At 43.9% G+C, this 16,227-nt stretch overlaps 1 long non-coding RNA gene across 4 annotated transcripts; it reads right to left on the bottom strand.

Moving 5' to 3' along the window:
• Positions 1-539: 539 nt before the first annotated feature.
• LOC122932284 lies at positions 540-15,901 on the bottom strand. 4 transcript variants are annotated; one of them, XR_006388292.1, is made up of 4 exons: positions 15,789-15,901; positions 14,933-15,045; positions 11,452-11,741; positions 540-756 (listed from the first exon to the last, which is right to left on the bottom strand). It is a non-coding gene; the product is annotated as an uncharacterized LOC122932284 (long non-coding RNA). The 4 variants fall into 4 exon arrangements; XR_006388291.1 differs by lacking the exon at positions 11,452-11,741; XR_006388293.1 differs by lacking the exon at positions 14,933-15,045.
• Between the last annotated feature and the right edge of the window lie 326 nt (positions 15,902-16,227).

The following is a 16,227-nucleotide window of genomic DNA, read 5'->3' as shown; positions in this document are numbered from 1 at the left end:
CTGTCACTCGATAAAATATGGATAAGATACGGGAGACCCATTAGCCTCATACATTTTAGAATAAAACAAGAGGATTCAGAGAGTAAACTACATACAGGATGAAATATAATCACTGAAATCGTTATGTGTGACTATAGGACAGGGGGTTTAGCGATCTCTTTTCACTATGAGGATAGAGCATCTAATTCAATAGGACAAGGCAAAAAAAAAAAAAAAAAAAGACTTTACTTTCTTACAAGGAATGGTATGAGTAATTCTAAACATCACATTTACACTACGTGTAGCTGGGAAGAGAAAACTAGTCTGACTGCCATATATGTCGTCTAAAAAAAAGTTACATCACAGTGTGCATCAGCAGAAAACTGTACTCATCTACCACTGATGTTTTTATTGAGATCTGGGAAAAACTTGAGCAAAGGATCGGCTTCTATACAGGAAGGGGTTGTCTTTTTGAGACCTTGTTAATTACGTAGTTGGCACATTGTGATGATGTATTTTATTGCGAACCTTAGGTCCCATAAAAACTACAAAACATGTTATTTAATTTTCAATTACTTTATTTGTTCAGAACAAATACACATGAATGTGAATAATTGCTAGTCCATATAGCGTCCATCTTGTCCTGGCAGTGGTCTTCCTCTCAGAATGTTATCTGCTCAGTTGCGGCTGGTTGAAGGGGACCAAATCCTGTGTAGGGTCGATGTGGTTCCTTTTCACCAGCTGCAACCAGGCAAAGCTGGCATTTTCTGTTATATACTAGAAGTAAATGATTGAATTTCAGAAAGCAACACAAGTCATTATTTCCAATACAAACATTTTTAAAGACACCTTGTACACAATTTATTCTCACATGTGAAATAGCATATTTACTCAGCTCCAAACATTTTTGAACACTTGTGAAGTTCCAGAATAAAAAGGTTTGTGCTATGGTTGCATAAGTGCAAAAATTTATTTACAAGAAAATCTCCCCAGGTATGTGGAATTTTGATGACTACGATGCACAATGCATAGGAACTATCTACACCTAATAGTCTATCTCTTATACATGTCTCACCGTTTAAATAGCTGTCCTCTAATCCACTAGTTCAGCACTTATCATTTCTAAAGGGAGTCTTTTCCCTATATTTAGCATTTCTAACCAATGTTAAAAGGGGCTCTGTAGTTTGTTTTAACTGATGATGTATCCTCTGCATAGATCATCAGCATCTGGTCGGCGGGGGTCCGACACCCGGGACCCTGACCGATCAGCTGTTTGAGAAGGTAGCGGTGCTCCAGTAGCGCCGCGGCCTTCTCACTGTTTTCCGCTGGCCCAGGAATGTCACGACTAGTATCAACTGGCCTGGGCGGGGCTAAGCTCTTTTAAAGTGAACATAGCTTAGCTGCGCCCAGCCCAGTGATACTAGTCGTGACATCACTGGACCTGCGGTAGACAGGGAGAAGCCCGCGGTGCTGCTGCCTTCTCAAACAGCTGATCGGCAGACAAACTACGGAACCCCTTTAACATTGGTTAGAAATGCAAAATATAGGGAAAAGACTCCCTTTAGGAATGATAAGTTTGTGATGGACCCAAAGACTAAGCCATACCTTTGGTGCCTTTATTGCCGTTCCAGAGAATTATGTTTTATATATAAATGAGGCACAAAGTGCCAAGCTGGGGGTTATCAGTCTTTCAAAGATCCCAAGCCTGCTTCTTCTCTTGCTGACAGTACCTCCCCTTTGCCTGCATGTCTCATTTCTGCTCTCTCCAAATCTCACACAGGTGGAGACGAGAGTCTGTCTGTGCACTGCAGTACATCAGTGGGCATTGGCCTCACCATGTATATTGTGGATGCGCTGCACTGAGGCCCACATTTGAAAGGAACCTCCAATGCAGATGTATTAAATGTTGTTGAAATTAGGGGTGCACCGAAATTTCGGCGGCCGAGAATGCACCTAATCTGTTTCTGCCGATATTTTTACATATCGGCCGGAAATAGCGGGGAGGGACTGGGAGGAGGATCTGGGGGCCGGTGCGTTCACTGTGCTCCGGCCCCCAGCTCCAGTAGTTATAAAATGTTGTACAATTAATAAGCATTCTATTCATTTGGCCCCCCTCTGCAGTATTACATTCAATACAGCCACATCCTACTCACAGGGCTGTGCTGGCCGGCCGGGCAGACGAGCGGCAGCGTCACGACTGACGTCACATGCCTGCGCCGCCTCCTTCATTCAGAAAGTAGGCCGGGCACATGACGTCAGTTGTGACGCTGCCGCTCCTCTGCCCGGCCGGCCAGCATTAAGATGACAGCCCTGTGAGTATGATGTGGCTATATTGAATGTAATACTGCAGAGGGGGCCTCATGAATAGAATGCTTATTAATTGTACAACATTTTATAACTACTGGAGCTGGGGGCCGGAGCACAGTGAACGCACCGACCCCCAGCTCCTCCTCCCAGTCCCTCCCCGCTATTTTCTATTAATTGTACAATGGGGGGGTCTGTGGATGGCACTGTTATGGGGTGGGTGGGGGTCTGTGGATGGCACTGTTATGAGGTGGGGGGGGGTCTGTGGATGGCACTGTTATGGGGTGGGGGGTCTTTTAAAAGTATTTGGGCAAAAAGGCAGTTTCGGTTTCGGTCAAGGGGTATCCTGAATTTTCGGTTTCGGTTTCGGACCAGAATTTTCATTTCGGTGCACCCCTAGTTGAAATACTGTTGCTTTGAAAAAAAAGTTCTACAGTACCTTAAATGTCCCCCCAAAAATGAATAGTACAGGCATATACAGTGCATATAAAAAGTATACACACCCCTGTTAAAATGTCAGGTTTCTGTGCTGTAAAAAAAAATTAGACAAAGATAAATCATTTCAGAACTTTTTCCACCTTTAGGGTCCATTCACACGTCTGTGGTGTGTTGCGGCCCCGCAACACACCCGCCCGGCACCCCTATAGAAATGCCTATTCTTGTCCCCAAGCTGTGGACAATAATAGGACATGTTCTATCTTTTGCGGAGCTGCGGACCCGAAGATCGAGGCCGCGCTCCGCGGATGCTGACAGCACACTGTGTGCTGTCCGCATCCATTCCGTCCCCATAGAAAATGAATGGGTACACACCCGTACAACGGATGTGGACCCATTTGTGGACGTGAGAATGGAGCCTTAACGTGACCTATAAAACACTCAATTGAAAAACAAACTGAAATCTTTTAGGTGGAGGGAATAAAACAAAACAAAATTAAGCAATCACATTCAAAATCATGTTAAATAGGAGTCAGCATACACCTGCCATCATTAAATTGCCTTTGATTAACCCCAAATATAGTTCTGCTGCTCTAGTTGGTCTTTCCTGAAATTTTCTTAGTCGCATCCCACAGCAAAAGCCATGATCCACAGAGAGCTTCCAAAGCATCAGAGGGATCTCATTGTTAAAAGGTATCAGTCAGGAGAAGGGTACAAAAGAATTTCCAAGGCATTAGATATACCATGGAACACAGTGAAGACAGTCATCATCAAGTGGATAAAATATTGCACAACAGTGACATTACCAAGAACTGGACATCCCTCCAAAATTGATGAAAAGACGAGAAGAAAACTGGTCTGAGAGGCTACCAAGAGGCCTACAGCAACATTAAAGGAGCTGCAGGAATATCTGGCAAGTACTGGTACATGTGACAACAACTTCCCATATTCTTCTTCATATTTCTAGGCTATGGGGTAGAGTGGCAAAATGAAAACCTTTGGCGCTAAAACAACACTGCACATCACCAAAAGAACACCATACCCACAGTGAAGCATGGTGGTGGCAGCATCATGCTTTGGGGCTGTTTTTCTTCAGCTGGAACTGGGGCCTTAGGTAAGTTAGAGGGAATTAGGAACAGTTCCAAATACCAGTCAATATTGGCACAAAACCTTCAGGCTTCTGCTAGAAAGCTGAAGATGAAGAGGAACTTCATCTTTCAGCATGACAACGACCCAAAGTATACATCCAAATCAACAAAGGAATGTCTTCACCAGAAGAAGATTAAAGTTTTGGAATGGCCCAGACCTGAATCCGATTGAAAATCTGTGGGGTGATCTGAAGAGGGCTGTGCACAGGAGATGCCCTCGCAATCTGAATTTGGAGTGTTTTTGCAAAGAAGAGTGGGCAAATCTTGCCAAGTCAAAATGTGCCATGCTGATAGGCTCATACCCAAAAAGACTGAGTGCTGTCATAAAATCAAAAGGTGCTTCAACAAAGTATTAGTTAAAGGGTGTGCACACTTATGCAAAATAAAATAATTTTATTTTTATATTTTTTCTTCCCTCTACCTAAAAGATTTCAGTTTGTTTTTCAATTAAGTTGTACAGTTTATAGGTCACATTAAAGGTGGAAAAAGTTCTGAAATTATTTATCTTTGTCTCATTTTTTTTACACCACAGAAACCTGACATTTTAACAGGGGTGTATAGACTTTTTATATCCACTGTACAAGAAACTTTGTAATATACAGCGAGGAACAGAATTATTTGAACACCCTGCAATTTTGCAAGTTCTCCCACTTAGAAATCATGGAGGGGTCTGAAATGCACATTGTAAGTGATTGTATGATTTTTAAATAATTTATTTGTCTTGCAGTGCTGAACATATGTATTTGAACACCTGAGAAACAGCAAGAATTTGGGCTGTCCAAGACCTGTTACTATGCCTTTAAAAAGTCCACCTCTACTCCACTCATTAATCTAACTTAGTAGCACCTGTCTGAGCTCTTTAAAGACACCTGTCCACCCCACAGTCAGTCAGACGCCAACTATTACCATAGGCTAGACCAAAGAGCTGTCAAAAGACACTAGTGACAAAATTGTTGACCTCCATAAGGCTGGAAAGGGCTACAGGGCAATTGCCAAGCAGCTTCGTGAAAAATAGATCAAGTGTTTGAGCAATTCTTAGAAAAAGGAAGAGGCTAAAGACGACTATCAGTGTCCCTCGGACTGGGGATTCATGCAAGATCTCAACTCGTGGGGTATCACAGATGATAAGAAAGGTGAGGAATCAGCCCAGACCTTGAAGGGATGAGCTGGTCAATGACATGAAGAGTCCACAGTTTTAAAGGTCACTGTCGGTAGAACACTATGCCTTAATGGTTTCAAATCATGCATTGCACGGAAGGTTCCCCTACTCAAGTCATCACATGTCCAAGCCCGTCTGAAGTTTGCCAATGACCATCTGGATGATCCAGAGGAGGCATGGGAGAAAGTCATGTGGTCAGATGAGACCAAAGTAGAACTTTTTTATCTAAATTTCACTTGTCGTGTTTGGAGGAAAAAGAAGGATGAGTTGCATCCCAAGAACACTATCCCTACTGTGAAGCATGGGGGTGGTAACATCATGCTTTGGGGGTGCTTTTCTGCTAAGGGGACAGAACAACTGAACTGTATTAAGAAGATGATGAGAGGGGCCATTTATTGTGAGATTTTGAGCAACAACCTACTTCCCCCAGTCAGAGCATTGAAGATGGGTCGTGGCTGGGTCTTCCAACATGACAAGAAGCACACAGCCAGGATAATCAAGGAGTGGCTCTGTAAGAAGCAAATCAAGGTTCTGGAGTGGCCTAGCCAGTCTCCAGACCTAAATCCAATAGAACATCTTTGGAGGAGCTGAAACTCTGTGTTGCTCAGCGACAGCCCCAAAACCTGACAGATCTAGAGGAGATCTGTGTGGAGGAGTGGGCCAAAATCCCTGTTGCAGTGTGTGCAAACCTGGTCAAGAACTACAGGAAACGTTTGACCTTTGTAATTGCAAACAAAGGCTTCTGTACCAAATATTAACACTGATTTTCTCAGGTGTTCAAATACTTATGTTCAGCAGTGCAAGACAAATACATTCTTTAAAAAATCATACATTCCTGAATATCCTGGGATTTCCTGAATATCGGAGGGTGTTCAAATACTTCTGTTCCTCACTGTATCTTATCAGAGAAAGATGCAGTCCACATCCATGTGGCCATTCCACAAATTATAGAACATTCCTATTCTTGTCCATTTTCCAGATAAGAATTGGCATTTCTATAATAGGGACTGAGGAAAGTTCGAGATGCACACGTTGCAGTTTATGGACCGCTAAATGGCAACGGCTGTGTGCGTGAGACTTCAGAAAATGTCATTTATTTTGTAGATAAAGTTAATACAAGGCACTTACTAATTTATTGTGATTGGCCATATTTCCTCCTTTGCTGGCCTTTTCATCACATTATACACTGCTTGATTCCAGGGGTACCAGCAGTGATGGCTGAGCTTGCACACTACGGGAAATAGCTGGTATGTGCAATCCTGCCTGCTCCTTTTCCTGTAGTGTGCAAGCACGGCCATCTCTGCTGGAGTGCACGGTAGTCATCACCCCTGGAAATGAGCCGTGTATAATGGGATGTTAAAATGAATCCAGCCAGCAAAGGAGACAATATAGACAATCACAATACATTAGTAAGTGCCTTGTATTAACTTTGTCTACATGCTAAATATTTGCTGAAGTGAGACACCTTTAAGTCTCACGCACACAGCCATTGCCATTTTACGGTCCACAAACTACGATGGATCAGAAGAACAGAAAAATAACGGTGATGTGAACTCTCCCTAAACTGCTTGTTACTACCATATAATGTTCTCCATTATAGTTGGTACTTAGTTTGCTGGGGGTGTGCTACAGAGAGTAAGGGATCAAATGAACCTGTTTTTGCATGTCCTGTGTCAGGTCAGATATAATACTGGCTAGTCTCTGCCCACCAGCTCAGAAAAAAAACATTACAGACTGCAGAGGGAAAAACGACTAAGAAACGCAAGATACAAGTCATATAATGGCCAGAAATAAAGATATTCCTATACATATACACACAGCAGCTTAGACTACTTTCACACTAACGGCAGCCTTCTCCGGCAGGTGAACAGCCTGCCAGATCCGTGCTGCCGCTAGTGCATCGTGCCGCCGGAAGTCCGCGCCGGCCCCATTCACTATAATGGAGGTGGGCTGGAGGTCCAGCCGCAGCACGGCAAACATGCCAAGAGGTGGCCAAAATAAAACTACGACATGACTGTCAGGTCTCCTATGCTACTCTATCTGAGGGCAGCATTTAATAAAGGGTGTTAGGCCTAATGCACATGACTCTATTTTTGGTCCATGTCCGATATGCTTGTTTTACTATTCATTTCTATGGGTCCGCTGCAAAAAAAAAAATCTCATCCATGTGCTGTCCACATCTGTGCGGCTGGACCTCAAATTATAGAACCTGTCCCACAAAATGAACAAGGATAGTTTTTTTTTTTTTACAGTAGGTGTCGCAAAAATTGTGGGATGCACAGACTGCAAAACTGATAAGCTGTTTTAATGCAGCCAGAACTGATAGAGAAAGCTGAATATTGTGTCATACTGGAAGCATAAATAAGGGAAACAAGTTGACTAATGCTTAAGGAGGACCATGGTTATTCATGTAAGCATAGGCGTGCGCACAGTGTGTGTCGGGTGTGCCTGGGCACACCCTAATCAAGCCGACTCGAGGTTCTGTCAGGGCCGGGAAGCTCTGAAAGCGCTATACTCACCTCTTCCTGGTCCTCGGCGCTCCACTGTGAAGGCTGCGCTGTGACCTCACACTGTGCATACCCACACAGCAGACTGTACAAGAGGATTACCGAGTGGGGGCGGTGAGGAGCGGCAGCATCCAGAGCAGGAACGAAAAGTGTTTTTTTTATTTTCTATTTGGGGGCTGATATGAGGCACTGGGGTCTGAAGAGAGGCTGCTGGGGGGCTGAAGATGGGCACTGGGGGCTGATATGGAACACTAGGGGCTGAAGAGGGGCATTGGAAGCTGATATGAGGCACGGGGGGCTGAAGAGAGGCTGCTGGGGGGCTGAAAAGAGGCTATTGGGGGTCTGAAGAGGGGCATTGGGGGCTGATATGAGGCACTGGGGGGTGGAAGAGAGGCTGCTGTGGGGCTTTAGAGAGGCTGCTGATGGGCACTGGGGGCAGATATGAGGCACTGGGGGCTGAAGAGAGGCTACTGGGGGGCTGAAGATGGGCACTGGGTGCGGATATGAGGCACTGGGGGGGCTGAAGAGAGGCTACTGGGGGGGCTGAAGATGGGCACTGGGTGCGGATATGAGGCACTGGGGGGGCTGAAGAGAGGCTGCTGGGGGACTGAAGAGGGGCACTGGTGGTTGATATGAGGCACTGCTGGGTGGAAGAGAGGCTGCTGGGGGGCTGAAGAGGGGCATTGGGGGCTGAATATTGGCACTGGGGGGCTGAATATGGGCACTGGGGGGCTGATATGAGGCACTGGGGGGCTGATATGAGGCACTGGGGGGCTGATATGAGGCACTGGGGGCTGATATGAGGCACTGGGGGGGGGCTGAAGAGGGGCATTGGGGGCTGATATGAGGCACTGGGGGACTGAAGAGAGGCTGCTGGGGGGCTGACAAGGGCACTGGTGGCTGATATGAGGCACTGGGGCTCTTATCTGAGGTCTGATTGGGGGTCATTCACATTGGGGTCTGATCTGAGGTCTTATTGGGGTCTTATTAACATTGGGGTCTTATTGGGGCTGTCAGCTGAGATCTGATTAACATTGGGGGTCTGATTGGTGGTCTGACCTCAGGTGTAATGAAAAATATTTTTATTTATTGTCCCCCCTCTAAAACCTAGGTGCGTCTTATGGGCCGGAGCATCTTATAGGGTGAAAAATACGGGTACGTTTAAAAATGATTTCTTCTCCCTTCATTATATTGATAGTGCAGGGTCTGTATGTATGTATGCAGAGTTTATTTGTGTATGTATATGTGTGTATGTGTATATGTATATAATATATACATACATACAGTACAGACCAAAAGTTTGGACACACCTTCTCATTCAAAGAGTTTTCTTTATTTTTATGACTATGAAAATTGTAGATTCACACTAAAGGCATCAAAACTATGAATTAACACATGTGGAATTATATACATAGCAAACAAGTGTGAAACAACTGAAAATATGTCATATTCTAGGTTCTTCAAAGTAGCCACCTTTTGCTTTGATTACTGCTTTGCACACTCTTGGCATTCTCTTGATGAGCTTCAAGAGGTAGTCACCTGAAATGGTTTTCACTTCACAGGTGTGACCTGTCAAGTTTAATAAGTGGGATTTCTTGCCTTATAGATGGGGTTGGGACCATCAGTGGCGTTGAGGAGAAGTCAGGTGGATACACAGCTGATAGTCCTACTAATTAGACTGTTAGAATTTGTATTATGGCAAGAAAAAAGCAGCTAAGTAAAGAAAAACGAGTGGCCATCATTACTTTAAGAAATGAAGGTCAGTCAGTCAGCCGAAAAATTGGGAAAACTTTGAAAGTAAGGGCTATTTGACCATGAAGGAGAGTGATGGGGTGCTGCGCCAGATGACCTGGCCTCCACAGTCACCGGACCTGAGCCCAATCGAGATGGTTTGGGGTGAGCTGGACCGCAGAGTGAAGGCAAAAGGGCCGACAAGTGCTAAGCATCTCTGGAAACTCCTTCAATGGAAGACCATTTCAGGGGACTACCTCTTGAAGCTCATCAAGAGAATGCCAAGAGTGTGCAAAGCAGTAATCAAAGCAAAAGGTGGCTACTTTGAAGAACCTAGAATATGACATATTCTCAGTTGTTTCACACTTGTTTGTTATGTATATAATTCCACATGTGTTAATTCATAGTTTTGATGCCTTCATAGTCATGAAAATAAAGAAAACTCTTTGAATGAGAAGGTGTGTCCAAACTTTTGGTCTGTACTGTACATGCGCCGCGTGTGTGTTTGTGCTTTAGGGTGCACACCCTAATGCAATAGGCTGCACACGCCTATGCATGTAAGGGTTCATGCACACAACCATGTGCCAGCCGTTCCTGTGCTGTGGGTCACATGGCCGCCGTTTTTGCAGATGTGGACCTATTTGCTTGAATGTGTCCGCAATAATCTTTCTGGTCCGCGTAAAAAAAAGAACATGTTCTATTTTTTGCAGTGAAAATGCACAGACCAAAATCCCACGGAAGCACTCTGTAGTGCTTCTTTGGGCCTCCGCTTCATGCCTCTGCTCCAGACCACACTTTATCTTCTGGATTGCGGACCCATTCAAGTGATTAAGTCTGCATCCGTGATACGATGCGCGCGCAGTCGGTGCCCATATGCTGCGGACCCGCTGTTTTCGGGCTCCAATACGGGCATGGCCGGCACATGGTCATGTGCATAAGCCCTCAGCTTGATGTGGACTTAATCATTTTGTGTTGGTGGGGAAAAATAGGTTTTCTCTTTTAGTCCTGGAAGCATTAAGACTCCTTACACACAAATCCTTTTTGACTTTTCTTTTCACCTAAAAAACACCATAAAACCTCCAGCATTATTTTCCAACTGTGTGCACTACCTTTTTTCAGGCATTTCTTCCCTAATAGAGAAGGAGATGTCAAAAGATCTACCAAATTAACATAAGACACCAATAACAAACAAAAAATAAAAAAAATGCTTGTTTGTCTGCATTTCATATTTCCCATAGACTTTCAGCGAACATATGGAACTGGTGTTTTTTTTACCACAAAAAAAATGCACAAAAAATCACAGGTGTAAAGAAACTACTAAAATTGTTGCTTTTTTGTAGTAGCATTTTAAAGCTACCTGCACACGAACGTTAGGGCTCTGTGCCCGTGCTGCAAGCCGCAGTGCACGGGCACAGACTGTGGGGCAGCCGCACGCGGATCGCGGACCCATTCACTTTAATGGGGTCCACACCGCAAAAAAGTAGTCCTTGCGCTATGTTTTTGCGGTGCGGAAGCATGGCCAGAAACACCACGGAAGCACTTCGTAGTGCTTCCGTGGGGTTCCGATCCGTGCCTCCATTCCGCATCTACGTGATTGCGGACCCATTCTGGTGAATGGGTCCACGATCCGTGATGCGGAATGCACATGGCCGGTGCCCGTGTATTGCGGACCCGCTGTATGCAGGCCACAATACGGTCATGGGGGGCACACGGTCGTGCACATGTAGCCTAAGGCTGTTTCCTTTTTTTTTTTAGGTCTCTTGGTGATGCTCTGAGTGTGCTTTTTTCAGGTGTTTTCTCTCTATAGGGAAAAATAGTCTGTAAAAAGAAAAAAACACATGACTTTCATGCTGGTCTTCACAAGCCAAAAAAAAAAAGCCCACAAAAACTTAGTGGTGCAGCACTCTTAAACAGCTTTTTACATGAAAATACTGAATAAAATCACAGAAAACTATGGGGGTCATTTATCAAACTGGTGTAAAGTAGAACTGGCTTAGTTGCCTATAGTAACCAATCAGATTCCTCATTTCATTTTCCAAAGGAGCTTTCAAAAATGAAAGTTGGAATCTGATCTAAGCCAGTTCTACTTTCTACCAGTTTGATTGATGACCCCTTATATATTGCTGAGCTCAGCATCTTGCTCCCTTATCATATGCAGCCCTCAGATAGAGGGGTATAGGACACCGACCTGACATCCATTGTATTGTTTCTTGAAACTTTGGGACACGTCAACATTTGGTGTGGGTTTCACGTGTCTGCTTTCTACCAGCTCATGTGGCAAGAAGATACTTTCATGTCCAGCTGGGATCCCACCTTCAGGTTACATACTTCATGTCCAGCTGGGATCCCACCTTCAGGTTACATACTTCTTAACATTCCATAGCCACGTGATTCAATATGGGCATATAAAGAAGTATGTTTCCTAAAGGTGAAAATAGAAGGTAGTTCAACAAAATTATTCTTCATACAAGGTTTATTCTGTGAAGAAGAACAGAAAATATCCATAAAGAGAGGGCAACTTCTGTGTGAACAATGTCCAGTTGAATGTTGTTTTTCTTCAATGTAATAGACTTAGTTCAAACACCTCATTGATGGACATTTATGCCAAAAAGAAAGGGGTACCACTGGCGTCACTAATCTTCCATGGGGACAAGTGATCGCTCAGGATGCGGTCAAACATGCCCACATACACAACAGATATGTCCACTTAAAAGTGGACAAAAAAAAATAACAATAATAAATTGCTTTACCATACACAGACTATTGTTGGCCGAAACCGCTGCCAACAATCTTATGTGTATGGGAAGCTCCCGATTATCCTCCATGATGATTCCAGGGAAGAGAAGAATTGGGCACACTGAAATACAAGATCTGATCCTTTTGATCACCTGGGAGATCAGATGCCACCAGATGTGTCTTCCAGCACCTTTCTCCTCACTCCCCAATGAAAGCCCAGGCTTGTCGATCCCAACGTGTATGGGGAGTTGGGAAAGAGATAGCTATAGAAGGTGTAAGGTCACCTTTACTGGATAGATTCCCATGCATTTCTCTGGAAAGCTCTGGATGGACACAAAAGGAAGCATTTCTGTGTAGTGCAATCAATAGGAGATCTGCAGCACAGGTTTATTGGTCTTAATATTTTTAACCTAAGGAGAAATGACATATCCAGAGTATGTCTCTGATTCCTGTTTTGCCAAGCAAGGAGGTGGCAGAGGAGGCCATGCATGCCAATTCTTCGCTTGCTTCTATTGCAGATGGAAGAGTCAAGCAAGTCTTGCGGTGACCTCTCCTTACAGCCTGCAGCTGACTCTCGCCAAATAAGCTTGAACGGCCCCCTTTCTCCAGATAGGTGGAGGCTCTACTTAGCAGTGAAACCTGGCAGCCCCACCACAGGAGAAATACAGCCTTACATTCTATCTACTGAAATCAGGCAGGCTGTGTGTGTAATGCATGGATCTGCCAGTTCCTCCAGAGAAAAAGACACGCCCTATACTTTCTTGTGAACATTTTTTTAAATGCCATAGTTTTTTTTTTTTTTTTTTCATTCACAATAAAATTACGTTTTTTCCCCATAGATTTCCATTCATGCATATGGCCATCATAAGCACAACTTTAAAGGGGCTTTCCAGTATTTACGTATTGATGACCCTTCTCATGTTGGGTCATCAATATCAGATTGTTTTTGCCTACCGATCAGCTGTTTTTGCCAACAGCCAGTGTAAGAAACAACACAGCGGATAAAGTGGGAAACAAATCACGGTCCACATCAGTCATTTGCCATGGTGACACAACCGCTGCAGCCAGTAATTGTCTGGAGTAGCCACATGCTGGTACAGTGCATCACTGCTTCAGCACGGTAACCTAGCAGACCAAGGACCGGTGGTGCTGGAACAGACAAGGAATTGAAAAGTGATTATGGGTTTTTAAAGTGCTGACTCGGCTATTTCCGTCAGCTCCATAAAAGTGAATGGAGTGGTGGCCGCACTCGCACGGTGCACTTCCCATTCATTCCTAAGGGACTTCTTCTCTTTGTGGGCTCCGTTCTAGACATAGGTTCCTGCACCAGAGGTGGGAACCGCACCTATCAGACATTTGGGGCATATCCTACCTATATGCCCCCAATGTATGAGATGGGCCAACCACTTTAAAGCCTGAAATCTCTAAACAGTATTTTTGGTGCACTGACAGCCAGATACAAATGATGTGGATTAAATTCCATGTCCCCCATTAGGAAGCCCTTCCAGTAGCCAGAGAAGTGACCTAATATAGCCTTCACCTTGGATGACCCTGAGTGTCCATACATAGGACAACCTCTTTGAACTGAAACATAAATGCATCTCATGTTATTGAGTTTTTAATGAAAGTTTGCCCAGATAGGATTATATTTTCAGGGCAGCTCCTTGTCATCTTACTGTATTATGTAATACCGCCTGTAACTTCTGCGGATTAGTTGCATATTATATCATAACCATTATCTTTCACTAATTCAGTGTAAGCATTCCACCATGTAGGGTTGGTGCCCTGCAATGTAACCATACCTTTCTTGTGAAAATCCTCTAATCCTGAGAGAATCTTATTTTTTTATGCAAATAAGGTTTTCGGTGCACTGTGCACTCAGTTTCGTGTACCTGGCTTCCCCTGCGTCATTTCTACCAGTTCCGACAAATACGGCACAGCAATATTTGTCCGGACAAATCTTGGTATATTTTCCATGTTGCGGCCGGATCTCCGCCAGGTCTCCATTATAGTTAATGGGGCCTGGCGGTAATGCTGTAGCTTCCGTCAATGCCGGATACAGGGAGAGCCTGCCGGATGTAACAAGGGCTAGTGTGAAACTAGCTTGAAATAAGCAGCATAAGGGTACAGCCTACATCCACTGTGGTCAAGTACTGTCCAGTTAACTATTTAGGACTGCATTGTTTTGTCGGTCTGCATTGTTAATGGTCGTCCGGTATTGCCGGTGCCACACAGCCATTAACAATGCAGATCTCATACGTCCACACAGTGTTGGACCGTAGCACAGTTGCCTCACGAGTGCGCCATGTGGTCGTTCCCTTAATTGGCATTTGCTGATTTTTTTTTGCGCAGCAACTAGATGATATCTTCAGATTTGCTGGCACTGTAAAAGACTGTGGATTCCAGGCTATATGATTTTAAAAGAATCTACTATTTAAACGCACGTGGAACTGTTTCTTTGGGAAAGTGCTCCACCAGTGCAGCGCTACCCTTTCGTAAAAAATAACAGGAATTTTCACCCAAACTGTTGTATAGGAAAACTGCTTGGTTGCCAATCAATGCAACCAATTAAATTCACCTTTAATTTTTAAAAGTTTTCCTTTACACAAATTTTGATAATCCCCCCCCCGCCCAATGTGTGAAATAGAGATTTCAGAAAGCTGAAAAAAAAGCAACAAAAAGGCCTCAAGGAAAAACATATTTAGGTTTCCTTTGCACACAATTTTTGGTTTAGCATTTTAAGCGCTTGTAAAAAGATGCCATGGATTTCAAGCATTTTTCATGACTTTTTTTTGTTTTACAAGCGTTTATATTGCGACATTTACATTTTAATTGCTGTAAGGAAGCCTATAGGACAACACCCTATCACTAACATGCCGTGTGTTAAAAACTCCACAAACAATGCTTTGTATGATGTGTGCTTCATATTTTACCATCAGAGTGAATGGAATGACATATCACGTCTGGCCTCTGGGAACCCAGCTTTCCCTCTCGTGCGGAGATGGTAAGAGCGGCTTGAACCGATGCTCCCTTAAAAGGCCAGGCACTGGGGAATGATCGGAGAAAGCACTTGTAAGACTGGGCCTAGTTCAGCCCCTCCTCCACATCACACTTGTGCTGCTTTCCTATGATACAGCTGTCAGGGTGACTTTATCACACATGCCATACAAATGCCAGACATAGCTGCTTTGTAGATAGGCCTGCTGCAGATAACTACATGTACACTGGTTATGGACATTTTGGACAGGTTTCGTTCAACTGACTCTTTACGCTTTTTTACGGCTAGTCACATATAACATTCACATAATATGGATATGAGTGTTAGGTACAACGGAAACACCAGCATCCATTGGCACATGTATATTAGTGTAAATGTGCACGGGTTTGTTAGAGCAATAAACGGTTGTTCTGTTTCTAGTTTTATTTCTATATGAACAATAAACAATATAGTACACGTAAAATAAAACGTGCTTTGTGGTGTATTAGCTGTTGCCTATTTAAAATGTAAAATACCAATATTTATGAGCTGCAAATGCTCAGTGCCAACCTGACTTAATACTTGCAGCTGGGCAAGAAATGTAACTCATCAGCAGAATTGTGATATCTTAAAGAATCAGGATCATGAGGATCATGTGTGCATTAACCCTTTAATTCTAGCTGTACTGCATATGTGTGAGTATGTACCCATGAGGCCGGACAGCCAGAATGATGACCAAGTTAAAATGTGGGAATTCAGACAGACTTGCACTGTAAGTGAGCTCTTGTCCTGGGCAATACACAGGCACTTACCTCATGTCGGAGAGGATCTCACCGCAGTTACCTAAAGCCAAAGTCACAAGTGTCTTCTCTTGTACCCAGAGTATCTGCTGGTGTCTCTCTCACCCCCTCAATGTCCTATCTCCTCCTCTGCCTCTCTCCTCCCTGCTATTTTTGGCAGCTCCCCTGAGCTCCTCCTGGCTATTAATATTAGAAGTGAGAAATTCATCTGCACCCTGCTATATAAGGTAAAGGAAGATACTATAGAGAGATGTGTGTGTTCAGGATGCCAGGAGCCACAACGCTGGCACCACAAGTGGAAAGAGGAGATTTTTTTTAACAATGGAAATAGAAGTAGAATAGTAGGAAGAGTGACCGGTGGATGCCGCCCCCCTGTGAACACACTACACGATTACTGACATGACTTATGTATTGAGATATATATATATATATATATAGTGTATAGTATATA

This window comes from Bufo gargarizans, chromosome 3 (genome assembly GCF_014858855.1).
Source record: "Bufo gargarizans isolate SCDJY-AF-19 chromosome 3, ASM1485885v1, whole genome shotgun sequence".
NCBI classification, from domain to species: Eukaryota; Metazoa; Chordata; class Amphibia; order Anura; family Bufonidae; genus Bufo; species Bufo gargarizans.
Note: the sequence above shows the minus strand (reverse complement) of the source record. Positions and strands in the feature narration are given on the sequence as shown.